Raw genomic sequence first — 13,919 nt, forward strand, 5'->3', positions numbered from 1 at the left:
TACTTCAATGGGAGACATGAAATACTTTTCACTTAATTCCTTGTTGGCATTCCAGCATTGCCACAAATTCATACAATTGCAGTTCAGTCATTCATATGACACTAGTTTCTGCATCCTATGCCAAGTGCCCTACTGGCTATAAGTTTTAAGACTGTTGACAAGCTACTTAGGTACTAGAAGCAGAGGAAGAAAAAAACAAAACAGAGAGAGAGAGAGAAGAAAGTGGTAGGCTTTAAAATTACACAAGAGAGAGATTATACATAATGCCCTTTTTAGGCAGAAAATAAATCCTTAGAACCCAAAGGGCAAAGGAGAAATAAAGATTGACCTCCTACTGTTGAATCAGCTGTAAATTGTCTGAGTCATCTTGACTCTCAGCTATGAGAAAGCTCACAATTCAATAGAGAATAAATTGCATAATGAGCTCTGCAGAGTGCATAACAAAGGCAAAGGGAAACGTCAGCCAGGATCTCTCGAGAAGCATTAAAAAAAATAAAAAATAATTTAAAAAAAAATCACAAAACATTGCTGGATTGCTACAAAATATATCTCCAGTAAAAACGAAAAAAGGACAAAGCCTATCAGCACAGCTAAGCACAGTTCAGGGCTCTGTGCTAAGAACTCAGAAGTCTGTTATGCATTAACACAAGTTTTCCACAAAATTTAGAGAGGTAGATAATTAATGTAACTACTGTCTGAAGGACAGAAGTCAATAGTATTCTCACAGCTGTATGTATTAAAGGATCTGCCCACTGACATACTAATATTCTAATTTCTGTATTCAAAAAATGTAAGTTCAGTAATTTCTAAATGTGAATACAGGGTAAAGAAGTTATTATATCTTCTCTAGAGATTCCAATGAGTATATTCCTATATCCATAACAGGGTGGGGGAGATGAAACACTATCTAGATAGCACCACTTAATACTTTTCATAGCAGAGTACCTAGAATACCTAAACCTAAACTCACAGAGGTTTGCAAGAATAGCAGAAGCTTGCATCTGGTGATACTGAGTCATTTTAAAACTAGTACAGTTAAGATTTAAGGTATTTAGCCTGAGTCCACCAGGCATTTTTGACAATTAACTGTCATATCTAAATTACCTCCATTAAAGAAAGAGTTAAGGTTACCTCACAGTTTTGGACAGCTGTTTTCAGCATATGTATTATAAAAACATAAAGCAACAAATGAGTTAAAACTTCACAAAGAAGGTAGAAATAAAACAGGGTTTTGGTAAGGATGGAAAAGGTAGGGAAATCTTAGTCCAAAGGGCAGTCGAACAGTACTCTTGGAGAATAATGGACCTTTGAAATCTGAATTTATGGTCTGTCATAAGATTTGCATGAGTTGGTATTGCCAGAAAAGCTAACTTTTGATACTTCATGGCTTTAAGGAGATTAATCTCAAAATCTGACGCTTACATAAACTTTTTTATGGAAAAGGTGCTTGGAGGAAAACAATAAATAACCAAATAACCAAGTGCAGCAACATGCTATAAGAATTCAATACCTTAGACCAAAAAAAAAAAAAAAAAAAAAAAAGGTTGGGGGGGGGACAAAAAAGAAACTGTATAAATGATGCTTTGAACCAGCAGAAGTTCTTGACAGCAACAGGAAGTAACAGATGCTTGCACAGCTCAGGTTCTGCCATAGAAATTCAGCTTCTGAGCTTTCAAAGTCTTATAAAATTTACATTTTTTCCTCCAGCTTAGGTAGCTGGATACAGACTCCAGGCTCCATCCAATAGGATCAACACATGAAAAGAAGGTTCATCTCTTTGAATTGCACTAACGAAAGTATCTGGAAAAGATAACAGAATACCCAAATAATATCTTCTTCTATCATTTGTGAATTGAAGAGGACAGATGTTTTCTGAAAGGTTGACAGTAGCAGCTTACAAAACTGCTCTGTAGAGAAGAGCCAGCATTTTGAAATGTGTAGATCTTAACATCACCAGAATAATGAAGATTGCAGAGGCCCTGGTTTTCTTGCAGCTAGAAGTTTTTGTACATCTTATCTGTTTAAATAATTTCTCCCCCTAGGTCAGAAACAAGTTAGGGAAAAAAAAATAAATCCACTATATAAGGTAGGTATTGCTAGAAAGACCAAAAGAATAGAAACTAGATCTACCAAATTTTCTCATGATGTAATGCCACTACTTAGCAGAGTTGAGCCTATGCTTAGGAGCAAGCTTTAAGAGAAGGGAGAAAAAAAAAAACACACACACACACACTTTATTCTGTCTTGTTGCAAGAAAGAGACTAGTCTTAGCATTCCCCTCATGTAAATCAGTCTGATCTCCACCTTTTCTTTTGCTCCTAACCTGCAGGCTACTCATGAAAAAGTCATACATTTCTGCAAAGAGTAAAATAGAACCTGACTAGCATATAATGCAACTATTCCCTGCTGCTGCTTCCAGCCAGCACCTTCATGTCTCCTTCTAGGGCTGAGGTACCAATCTTCACATAGCTTCAGCTGTTCTGCCCCTGCTTGCCACCCAGCCCAGATTGCCTGTCTGAGGGCTAACTCCCTGCTTTCCCGCTGCTGCTGAGCTCTGGAGAAAGGCTACCAGGACATCAGTAGCATGGAGAGAAACAGCACCTCAGGTGCTTCTCTGAGAAGCAAGCTAGGAATTGTGTACGGTCCCATGTCATATCCTGTATCCCTTTCACGTGTGCTCTAATAGCCAAGTAAATAAAGGCTAACAGTCTTCCAGCAAAATGAAGTTTTCCTGTGTTCCATGATAAATACAATCTTGAAATAGAGACTGGGGAAGCTGTTTACAGCCACCTTAACTATTAACGTACCTCTGCAAATAAATGGTCTCTCTGACAGATAGCCCAGTCCTATAAATATTGCAGACATCAGGTCTCCACAGGGACATAATCACCACCAAATGACTGTCACCACCACTGGCACCTCATGGTTGCTATTCCGTTTTATCAGCATAGAGAACTTTGTGTGGCTGCATGGTTACAGATACTTGAACTCACCTAATTTCTTTTGCTCTCCAGCTGCTGCCTAAGCATAAGTACAATTGTTGCCTTACTATGTCTTTTATATATGTGGGTGGATTAATTTCTTCTGCTAGAGAAATGAGGAACATATAATGAAACCTTTAAAGTAAGGCTATGACGTCTCACAGACCTTCCTTCTCATCACCCAAATACTTCAGCTCAGGTGCTCAGATATTGCATACTTCTCTTATCCAATTACTTTAAAAAAGAATTACAGTTGTTATATTTCTTGACCACCTTGTCATCCTAGAGAACACTGCAAACAATAAGCAAATATAGAATATAGTACTGCTACTATACATCTGTTGTCTTCTGTTTGCATATCTTATCCACTGTGGGCTTGAATTATTCTTCAGATTTTACAAGCAACAAGAAAGAATATGAATAAGGCTGAAAAACTCCCTCCAACGTTCAGGAATAGAAACCATGTCCCCTGACCCCCATCTACTACTCCAGTTGCTCTCTACTGTCTCCTTAGTGACTTCCATGACATAAACTTATGTAATAGTATCATGAAATCATCAGGTTTTTTGATCCCTTAATGCCATTAGATTTGATGATACAGAGGTCATGCATCTTGATGCAGTCTCAGCATGACATGACACAGGCAAGAAAAGCCAACGGATCTGCAGTGATTTGTGTCACAGTGGATCACAAATGTTATTTGAAAAGAGTGAACATAAATTGCCAAGTTACAAAACTAGCTGAAGTGATGTGACAGAAATAATACCAGACGATGAAACAATTTTCTATCCACATGGACGCAACTTCCAAAATGTGCTGGCATAAATAAATAAATAATTTAAAAGCCAAGGATCTGTGGAGGATGAAAACTTTCTCAGGAAAGGTCACGTAAGTCATTATGTCTTCCTTGGAATATTGCTATGTTTTTTCCACAGTTCATGACATCACCCTCCCTCTATTTATTGGATATCTCTAAATGTATCATATTCTGAGCATCTCACAGCAACCAAAGCACTGGCTTCCCAGTACCATTGTGTGGTAAGGTGATGTGTACCAAGACACAGAGACTTTAGGAACTAGATCCACAGATGGATCTTAATACTACTCAACTTTTACTTCTAAAATCCAGTATTAAGCATCACTGAAACCACCAGGACACAATTTAAGTGCTGCCAGTTAGCATAAAATCCAGGCATAACAATGCCCAGCTGTCTCTGTAGTAAGCTCCAGGTGGCACATGCAATACAGCACTGGAAGTCTGCGGATTATTAGAAAATTGAATGAAAATTCCCCACTCTCCCTCACCCTGAGCAATGTTTATCTGAAGATCTGTAGTCCACAGAACCCAATGATACTAGCATGCACAATAAGTCAGGAAAGTTTGTGCTCAGAATACATCTTAGTTCTTTTCCTCAAGCTTCCCCATACCAAATCAGCTGGCAACCCTAGAAACACAAGTAACGTGCATTAAAAGATAAGCTACGTGTTTTTTTTTTTTTTTTTTTATACACAATTCAAATGTTTGGACATAGAAATGCTTAAATAAAAATGGGAACAAAACCTCTGTAGATACAAATGAGCACAACTACTCTAAACTGAGATGCCAATATAAGATTTGCTCCATAAGGCAGTCAGGGTCCCCTTCACATCAATGTTTTCCTGGGTTCCACCAGATATACACTGTTGTATAATAATGTATTTGTTACAATGTAGTTTGGCCCATTCTAGATGTAAACATATGCCTATTGTAAGAGCAGGAAAGGGACACTTGCACACCACAGAACTTGAGTGATTGCAGCATAGCGCACTTACACCTAGATACTAGCACAAGATTTCCCACAGGTGCTCTCCCTGCCACCCCACATACACAGGTGCAACCAGTGTGCTCCCAGTCCTGCTCACAGCTATGGCTGTGCAGTGCTCTTAGCCATAGCCCTGGTAAGCTACCATTAGCATAGCTAGGCTAGCAGCTGGGACACAGCCATAGCAGCCAGGTACTTCAAAACCTCACAGGTCTCAAGTTCTGCTGAATTTGTGTGCTGGGGGGGCCTGACTGGTCAACCACAAAGTGGCTCAAGCAGAGCCCAACAGAGCTATGCCATGCTGCAGCTCTGGCTCCACTGCAGGGCAGATGTAATTAGGGCAATCTCTACCATAAGCATGACCTACTAGCATAAAATTTTATATATATATGTCTTTAGTAGTTATAGTGTGAATGGTCTCAAATATAAGAGCAAGATATAAGGAAACTGTTTTTAAATGGAGCTTGATTTATTCAATATCACAGAATCACAGAATTTCTAAGTTGGAAAAGACCTCAAGATCATTGAGTCCAACCTCTGACCTAACACTAACAAGTCCTCCACTAAACCATATCCCTAAGCTCTACATCTAAATGTCTTTTAAAGACCTCCAGGGATGGTGTCTCAACCATTTCCCTGGGCAGCCCATTCCAATGCTTAAGAACCCTTTCGGTAAAGAAGTTCTTCCTAACATCCAACCTAAAACTCCCCTGGCACAACTTTAGTCCATTCCCCTCATCCTGTCACCAGGCACATGGGAGAACAGACCAACCCCCACCTCACTACAGCCTCCTTTAAGGTACCTGTAGAGAGTGATAAGGTCACCCCTGAGCCTTCTTTTCTCCAGGCTGAACAAGCCCAGCTCCCTCAGCTGCTCCTCGTAAGGCTTCTTCTCCAGACCCCTCACCAGCTTGGTCGCCCTTCTCTGGACTCGCTCAAGCACCTCAATGTCCTTCTTGTAGCAAGGGGCCCAAAACTGAACACAGTACTCAAGGTATGGCGGCCTCACCAGAGCTGAGTACAGGGGGAAATATGCATCATTCCAAAATGTCTGCCAATCCTGACAGACTGAATAGCCTTGAACAACTACTATAACTTTCTGTTCCACTGCTCCCAATCTAAAAAATGGTAGTAATGATATTTACCCCAAAGGTAAGATGTTTTAAGACTGATGAATTAAAAGTCTTCTAGGGATAGATATCTTAGGGATATGGTTTAGTAGGGACTGTTAGTGTTAGGTCAGAGGTTGGACTCGATGATCTTGAGGTCTCTTCCAACCTAGAAATCCTGTGTGATTCTGTGTGATTCTGTGTGATTCTAGACTAATGGAATATAAGCATGAAGTTTTATCCACCAATTACTATATGGGTCCATCTCAGAGGTACTTCATATTGCTGGATTTTGGCAATTCAGAGCATTAAATCCACTTAAAATTAACTTGCATGCTTAAGGACCCCCCTTAATTCCATCTTTTGAAAGAGCTGGAAAAAAAGTTACGCTTGCAGGGACTGAAATTTTATTCACAGCTGCAAAAAAAGAGATCATCATCCAGCAGATAGCAATCAGTATTGAGGCAACCATAAATCTGTTGGTAAATATAAATCAGTAGCCACTGACTGTCTTCTTAAAAAATATACCCCAAAAAATATTAGCAATATAACTACAGTTTTTCTTACCTCAAGAAGTACAAAGCATGGCAACACTGTGTGACTTCTCTGAGACTTATGCCTGATGTTTGAAATCATGTTCACCTGTGAAGAAAGCAAAGTATGTTGTGTCCATCTGTAACAAGCTGGCATTGCTGAGATTAACATGCTGACAACAAACTATAAAAGGCCTGGCTAAAACACAAATATACCAAAACAAAGAATGGTGAGAAGTACAACAGGAGAGAGGAGTGCATGTTACTTTATACCACTATGAAATGAGTTAACTTATTACTTGAAAGTACTTAAAGTTAATTTAGAATTAACAACTGTTTTTGTTCCAAATAACAGTATATATGCAAATATTAGTACTTATAATTGTTTTAGTTATATCACTCCTCACTTTGACCTTTTTAGTATCAAAACAAAACATTTATTTATTTTCATTAGAGTTTTTCTGAATTCTGTTGACTTCAAAGAAATGTAAGCACATTCTTAAAGTTTACACTAGAGGGCTTTACTGAGGGAACATTAGGTGAAGGCTTAAAATTTTTCAATCTACCAGGCTTCTACAGAAGCACTGTAACACAGGGCTACCAATCTGTGAAGTCATGCCTTGAAATCCCAGTACAGCAGACTTCTGGTTCTGAAGGATCCACAGAATGTTTCTTCTCAATACCACAGATATAAAACATTTCCTAGCTCCTTGCAAGAAAATTAAGATCTGTGGTGGTTTCTGATGTTGTTGTTTTTGCTTTTAAAAAGGCATCAACTGTCTAGAAGAAAATCCTGCAGTACTAATCCCTGCTGCAGGAAAAGACCAGTAGAAAGCCATGCATCGTGAATACGATGATTCTAGGAGCCAGCTCATGACTGCTAAAGTAAATTAGGTAAAACCTCCAGAGGAGTTAGCATCTTCAACAATTATAAACAGTGCTACTGAATGCTAGGCAGCCCCTCTAGATCTCCCTCTTCTTTCTTAAATATTTTCTTAAATATATTGCTTTGATAATTTAATTTTTAAAATCTCTAATTTTAAAATTATTCCTAAGAGATACTGAAAGAGTCCTTTAGCCCTCTTTTGTTTTTCTCAGCTGTGCCTTTTACTGTTTTCATTCCTATTCATCTTTCTTTTTCATGATTTCTCCTTCTTGTCTCCATGTGCTTATCCCTCAGTTCCTCTTTATCACTTTTACGTACTCCCTTTTCCTCATTCCGCTTCTCTCATGTATCACTTCCATCACCCTGCTTGTCCTCTCTCTTCCATACCACCCCAAATCTCTTTGATTCTCCTTCCTCTGAAGCTTCTGTAATCTGCCTCTGACTCTTCTCCTTTAAGTTCTGCCTTTGGATTCCTTCCCTCCTGTGCTCTGCTTGTGTACGTGCATATTTCATACAGGGCTCAGGGCTGAACAGTCCAGGAACAGACTGGGCAGATGCTTCCAATAACACTGGGAAAGCACACACTGGTATGTGTGCGTGCAGCCTGGCGGCCAGCAATGTACTGTGCATCTCAGATGCCCCTCTCCTCTCACAAAAGTGGCTGGGGGAGTCTGACACTGTGCCTCCATCTCTGTCTGAGTCAGAAGAAATGTGGAAACAGATACAGCTCTGTGCAGTGAGACCTGCATATGCACCAACTGGGGGCTCCCTGGGAGTGATTAGTTTTTCAGCTGGGACCCTGTCATTCGGGGCATTTTTAGCACAGTTTTTGGTGCTATCAAGCACAGAAGTGGTTATCTGTGTTCAGCCTGTGTTTTCTCAAAGCAATTAATAAGAAAATGCTTCATAAGCAACCAGTATCAAATATGTTCTTGAAATCTCTCTCAGGTTGTTAAGGGCTGAACTTACTTATCAAGGAAATATATAAGTAAGTTTTTAAATTATTTGTGTGTATCCAAGCCAAAACTCTGCTGGTCATATTCCACTGGATTCAAATCTTTACTCAGGCAAGAATCTCAGGGACTCCTTGACACTCAGTTATATAGTTAGGTAATATAACCATTAATATTGCATGTGGAGATGTGCATGCACAGCCACGCACATTGGGACTATAGGCTCATCTGATTGAACAGATGCCAACCTAGCAGTTATTATTTATTGTGTGTTTAACAGTATATTGAAGAGAAGAGAACAAGCTCTGAGCATCAAGGACCAGTACATGGCTGCTCTTCGGCTGTTACCTGAGGAATAAGGAGGACCTAAGATTCTTCTCCAGCACAGCATTAAAGGAGAGACATGTTTTTCTTTTTGTCACCTAAGTACTGTGGCTGGGTGTCCACCGATACCTAAAGCTCTTCAGGCACATAAATGGGGATGAACTGTAGAGCCTGAGGTGTGTCCCAGCTCTTCCTTTTTCATAACATGGAGACCTGCACTGGCTGCAGCCTGAAACATCCTTTACACAGGAGAAACACATACCCTGTGTGAGATTGCCTTTCCTGAGGTTGTTGCTCTGAGTTTGGAGGAAAAAGAGTGAGCCTGAATGAGGCATCAAGAAACCACCTGTGAGGGCATGGCTGAAATGCTACAAGCATCTATGTAAATGGCTCTTGGTAAATAAGTTCTTCTGTTTTAGTAATATGAAGTCTTTTCATATAACTAGCTACTAGGCAGCCTATGAAATGGTTACTCTGGCAGTAACCCACTGTAGGCATTATCATGCCTGCCTCCAGCTGCTCTTTTGGGGATATGCCTAACAGTAGCCTACAAGATCAGTCTCTAGACACACCTGCCCCTGCCATGTCATCACCAATCTGCTTCACTGCTACACTAGGGATTCATGTTCACATCTGTGCTCTTTCCTTTCTGGAAGAAAGATTGCAGGCATAAGCTTCCAGGAGCAGCTCAGGACAGCACAGTTTGACTGAGGGGCAATACATCTCTGCAACTCTGAATGAAAGCTGGTTATGAACCACAGCTAAGTTGGCAGCTGTATGCCAAACATCCACAATTTATGCAGTTGTCATCAACATGCTCTTTGTTTCTGATCACATTTGGAGAAACCCAAGACACCCTTATTTATAAAGAACTTCAGTACCTCTCCTTGAGAGAAATGTTCAGGTGTTTAGGGTAATTCTTTTTAACTTTTAGCTACTATGTAAAGAGGGTAGGAGTTTGGCAGCTAGACCAAAATAGCAGAATGTTTTTACAAAACGGAGTCACTGCCCTATGTTTGCCTGGAAATCAATCCTAGAAGTGATTACTACACAGGTGTACTGGCTCAGGTCCTTCATGTTCACAGAGAGCCTTGCTCTTTGGGTGGGACATCTGCAATGAGCTGTGGGAAATTCTACACAATTTTTAGTGTAAAAAAATAAGATTCCTGGTATAAACATTTCCAGCATTACTCAGAAACAGAAGAGGAAGTGCTTGGGCTTGCAGCTTGAATATGACATCTAGCAATATAATATCACGTTTCTACCAGAGCCACAAAATGAACTCAGATACCCACGGTTCTGAAAGGAAGTCCCCTAACCTCACTGTTTTACTACTTGTGTTATCCACAGTTGACAATGTATGACTCTCTTCTCACATGACCTTTTTTTTTTTTTTTTTTTTTTGTGAAAGCCAACGTGAAGGAAATTTAAGAGCCTAGTGCTGCTTACCTTCCATAGTTTGTTATACATCTGCCAAGTAGATCTAAGACACTACTGTATCATCATTACAAGATGTCTATTCCATCATAGGCTTCCCTGCTGCTTGAGAATCAGTAAGAAATATAAATTGCATATTCTATTTCATCTGTCTCTTTCCATTTACGGGTGAAGTCCATCAACACCAAGGAGGAAGTACTTAGCAATAAGTCAGGAGAAGTAAAGCTAGGCAGTGAATGGAAAAAAAAAAAATGATAGCATGAAAAGCAGGGAGGATTCTACTCTCTGAGAATGTCTCATCTGATTGAAAGCAATATGCTTTGCATGACTGTCCAGGGTTCTTGCTGTAGAAGTGTTAAATGACAGGGCTTTATTGCATCTGGAATCAATAATGGAAAAGAAAATGTTGCACAAAGATGGCGTCTGAACTGGGTTTGATCAGTTATGTTACCTATTTTCAGTTTTATAAATGGTACTTGTCAGTGTAAACCTTATGTCTTCTACTTCTATTTAAAAAAAAAAAAAAAAAAAGGTAGTTTGTACACACACTTTAAAAATGCTTTAAAGGTAGGAAACATGACCAGATTCTGTCATGCAGCAATACACAGATATGAGTGTGCTAAAGGACACCAGGATATGATGATGCAATTTGCAGACCTATATACATGTACAAATAGATGGCATTTCATCTAAACACACATTCAGTGCATTTGAACCACTTGTTGAGCAAAGTTTCACATTATTTTGAGAAGCTGAACTATACTTAAAAATCACGAGCAGAATGTTAATAGATAGAAAATAATGCTGTAGTCTTATCAGGTCTTACCTTATTAGTAGAATAATATTACAGAATAAAGCTAATATAATTTGTTCTTATGTCCTTCCCATCATTTATGATGGCAATTTCAAAAATAAGGTCTTTTACTGTAACATCTTGGCTTCTGTGTAACCACAATATTTCTCACTTTCTATTTCATGTGAATTAATTCAGTTTGCTTTGCTGTTACACTAATTCCTGCATCTCAGAAGTTCTGTATTAACACTGCAAAAATGACACCATTTTTTGCAATAAAAAAAAAAAATAAAAAAAAAATCTAACTTGAATGAGTTTTTCAGGACCCAAAGTATATTTCTCCATGGAAAAGCTTCTGTAAAATAAGCACCTAGCTGCGTGCTCACCTATTCAGTAAATGTTGCCTAATGAACATGATAGCTCTGGGAAAAATAGAAATTGTCTTCAGCAAATCTCAGGGGAACATACAAGTCTCTTGGGTGTGCCTGTAACATAAGACTATTCTTTTCTCAGTAGTAAAATGCTAGGGAGTTTGTGCTCAGTCAAACAGCCTTTCTCTTACAAAAAAGTATTGTAAAATGAAAAAATAAAAATGATCTTCCTTTCAGGCTCCAGATCTCCTAGAGTAAGTAAAGAAAAACATCAGAGCCACTTCTCCCCAGTAGGAATGTTTTTTCAATCTCTTAAGTATAAAGCAAGAAAAATCAATAGATTATAGCTGATACTGATCGTTAAGATCTGAAACTATTGTTTCAGATCATTTGGACACAGATCATAGAGATCAAATTCAACATTTTAAATTATATCCAAAAATAAAGTGTGAAGTGAATGAAAATGATCTAAGCTATGCAAGAGTTGGTTGCTTTCACCTGAGAGCACAAGGAGAGATCAATTGCATATTACCTTGGTAAGAGCAGGAAAAGACATTCAACTGCTTTTGCTACCTGAAAATTCATGAGTGCTACTAACTGGTGAACCTTAGTAATAAACTTCAGATGCTCGTTCCCTCTGAAACCTAGGGCAGTTACTCACTTTGCCACTTTCTCCAAGTATCTTTCCATCTCATAAATATATTAATCCATAGCCAACAAGGCCCCTGCAGCATCTGCCAGGCCCTCAGTGATTACCAAGGAACAGCAAAATCTAGGTCAAAAGTAACTGAAGTACAGACAAGAATGCTACCAGGATTGGAGGCAGTACAACATATACCATCACACTGTTTTCCCTGGTGATTTCCACATATGTTGCACAAATGTGTCTTGTTTCTTTATTCTTTGCAGGTCTTCTGGTAGATGTGGATACGTCATGATACTGGGAGCTAAGTGATGCTCTCATATCTTAAAATTTAAAAGTATAAGTTTTTTTAAAAAACTGTAAAACAAACAGTTGAAACATCATTGGGAGGCAATCTCATTACCAACCATGAGAGATGAAAGCTAAAAATGAGAGAAACTCTCTCTCTCTCTTTCTTAGATAATTCACTATTTGAAGATTAACATTAGAAGGACCCAGAAGCCTGTCAACCATCAAATCAAAATCTCCCACTGGAGTTCAAATAGTAAAAAAATATCAGCAAGAAGGGGATTGCCTGGATTATGTTTGTAGCGATAGGATTAGGCTTTGCACAACAAGCTACATTATTAGAAATAACAAGGTCATTTTTATGTTAAGAAGATGAAGGAAGAATGCACTTGTTTTGCAAGCAGGCAAATTAATATGGCATTAACCAATAAAAGAATTTCATAAACTGACTTCATTTGTGAACTCAAGGCAAATCTTAATCCTACAGCTTTGCACTTAAAAAAATATTCCACTGGAGTGAAGAAGTAAAATCCTTGAGTTGACATGAAATCCCATTTGACATGGGTATAACAATGACCTTCCACCATACTAACACTTGCAATTCACAAAGTATATACAAGAAAACCTTCCCCCATCAGGGAAGGATGAGAGTCAGTGAGAATCTCTGCAGGAAGACACTCACAAAAATAGTTATTATCGTGTAACTGTCTGGAATAATTCCTCATATAGCTATTGGAATAGATTATTGTCTTCATCTTTCTCTCTGTTTTAGAATCAAAATATTCAAATATGTAGAACTTTAAAAATAGTTAGTCTACATCTTGCTGTGCAGTCAGGAGTAGACATTGAAATCCAATTATAATCAATGCCCGATGAGGTATGAATGATGCAGGCCATACGAGAGCATAGCAATATTGGGTATGTTTTAAACCCAGTGTAAAAAGTCTTGTGTCCTCAAAGTTGTAAACAAATAGTTTTAAAATAAAACACAATTATATGATTTTAGATCTTTTTTCTGTTACAAGGTTCAGTCCTATCTTCTCATAATTAAAAGTTAGTTCACATGTTAGCCTGTGGAACTTGTTACTTATAAATATTTTTACCAGAAAAAAAAAAATCAACTGCTCTAATGTTCACCAAAAACACACACAAAGAAGAAGCAGAAGAAACTATGTTCACATGCATACCAGAATATGTATATCTGAATATCTAAGCAAATTCTGTATTGATCATGGGATGTGATGGAATAATTCTGGAGACAAGTGACTTAAAATTTTACTGCATAATTTTAAAGCTCCCAGTTAGCTTAAGTATATTTTTTCTTCTTCTTAATCACTACTCACTAATAAATAAATAAATAAATACAATCACAGTAAGTATCTTAAGGAACAAAAGAAAAAGAAAACAAAAGCAAAACCAAAAACAACAAAGATTATTTTCTTTTCACAAGGAAAATTTAAGTGCATACCTCTAGGTGGAGGTATGTGAGCCCACTGTCAGTGTGTTCTGGGCCTGCCTGAATATCAAAACACTGCCCCCACTGGCCACCGAAGTACATTCGCTGAATCCTACAGACTCCTCAAATAAATTTACAAATTTCATAAATAAAAGTAAAATACAACCCTTAGGTTGTGTTTACATTTTTCAGTGATAAATTATGTACTTATTCAGGCAGCTGGGATACCTACTAAGGGCGGGTGTGAACTGCAGGGTACGCTATCTACTAAATAACAATATGTTCACAGGAGTATATAGCCATACTGTAACTTAAGGCCAAGTAAACAAAAAAATATAACCTC

Source organism: Aythya marila (genome assembly GCF_965140915.1).
Source record: "Aythya marila genome assembly, chromosome: 8".
Lineage (NCBI taxonomy): Eukaryota > Metazoa > Chordata > Aves > Anseriformes > Anatidae > Aythya > Aythya marila.